This window comes from Eubalaena glacialis, chromosome 7, assembly GCF_028564815.1.
Source record: "Eubalaena glacialis isolate mEubGla1 chromosome 7, mEubGla1.1.hap2.+ XY, whole genome shotgun sequence".
Lineage (NCBI taxonomy): Eukaryota > Metazoa > Chordata > Mammalia > Artiodactyla > Balaenidae > Eubalaena > Eubalaena glacialis.
In genome coordinates, this window is record NC_083722.1 from 57,262,915 (window position 1) to 57,264,509 (window position 1,595).

At 51.6% G+C, this 1,595-nt stretch overlaps 1 pseudogene; it reads right to left on the reverse strand.

Moving 5' to 3' along the window:
* Positions 1-221: 221 nt before the first annotated feature.
* Positions 222-1,340, reverse strand: LOC133095731 (mitochondrial carrier homolog 1-like; annotated as a pseudogene).
* Positions 1,341-1,595: the final 255 nt, after the last annotated feature.

A 1,595-nucleotide genomic window follows, 5' to 3' on the forward strand; every position in this document is an offset into this window, starting at 1 on the left:
CCTGGAGATGATCAGGGCTCATCCACGGTGGCCAGGCTGAGAAAGTGTGGGCTTGTGTGTGTGTGTGTTTCTATTTTTTAAAATTGAAGTACAATTAATTTACAATGTTGTGTTAGTTTCAAGTGTACAGCAAAATGATTCGGTTATATATATGTGTGTATTCTTTTTCAGATTCTTTTCTATTAAAGGTTAATACAAGATATTGAGTATAGTTCCCTGTGCTATACTTTGTTCTTTGGTCTTTGCTGTTTAAGAGACAGTGTTTTTTGAGGTGGTTCGGGGTACTCCAGGGCAAAGCATGATGACACCTGGTGGTGGAAAGGCAGGCTGGAGCCGCGGAAAGGCTCGCCCTGCCCACTCAGGTCCTTCCAGCAGTGGATCTGGATTTGAACTCTGGGGAGTGAGTGGGGAGCCCGGCCTGCAGCCATGGGATCGCCCACCAGCAGGAAGGGGTAGGTCGGCATGCCACTGCCACCCCCATGGGGTAGCTTGGGATGGATGGCCAGGGCCTGGTTGAAGCTGTCATCCACCAGGTAGGCACTGAAGAAGTGGCCAGCAGGTTACAGCCCTGCAAGAAAACCGCATCTTCCAGGATGTGAGGGATTAAGCTGACAAAGAGTCCCAGCAGCCCCTCGTCTTTGAAAATCTTCCCAATGGAGCTCAACTCTCCACTGTACTTGGTCTCCAGTCCCACAAAATGGGCCGTGCAGCTATTGAGATGACACGTAAGGGGTGAGCCAATATGCGGGACATGCCCTGCATCATCATCAGGTAGGAGGTCTCCTTCACCGCAGTCTGCAGAGAAGTCTTCATGTCATCCTTGCTGGAAACCTGCTCGATATCATCTGGAGAGAAAATCTTCTTCATGCTGCCCGGGGTCATGGTGGAGAGGGCAGTGGACGTCAGCCAGCAGCTCAGGCCTCGGAACAGCCTATCTTCCCATCCACTTGCACAATGTCCTTGGCGTAGGTGAAGAAGGTCAGAGGGTAGAGGACTTTCCTCCCCAGCACATTGGTCTCAACGGTGTAGGCACTGGCTCACGACCCATCTGATGGGCAGCTCCATGTAGAGCAGTTGGTGACTGAGCTCTGTCACCCCTGCACCCAGCACCATGAAAAGAGCTTGGTGGTGGGGTCTTGGTCCCCAGAGCCCAGGCCCCCCAACGCGCTGTGCATCCTGCCGGTTGAGGGTGGCGGATGTGCGAGGATATGCAAGGAAGCACGAGGTTGCACTGGGATGCTCGGGGAGGCGCGGGGAGGCACGGGGGATGCGTGGGTGGTGGGTACAGAGTCTGGCCTCGACCCTACCTCTGCTCCGGCTCCGGCTCCGGCTCCCACCATCCCTAGCACTGCCGCGAGCCCACCTTATGGTTTTAATTTTGATGAAACTGGCTTCTATTAAAATCAAATGTCTTCAGGCCCTACATCTCTGAGGACGACGTGTGGGAGGAGAGCAAACTCCAAGGTATAGGGCTTGCAAAAGAGGGTAGGTTCAAATGATGCTAGAGATTTACTTGTGTTAATAATTTTTATTAAGATTATTAGTGTGTATGTGTTAAAGTTCTATTCCAAAGTTTCTTAAGTTTTTATTGAACT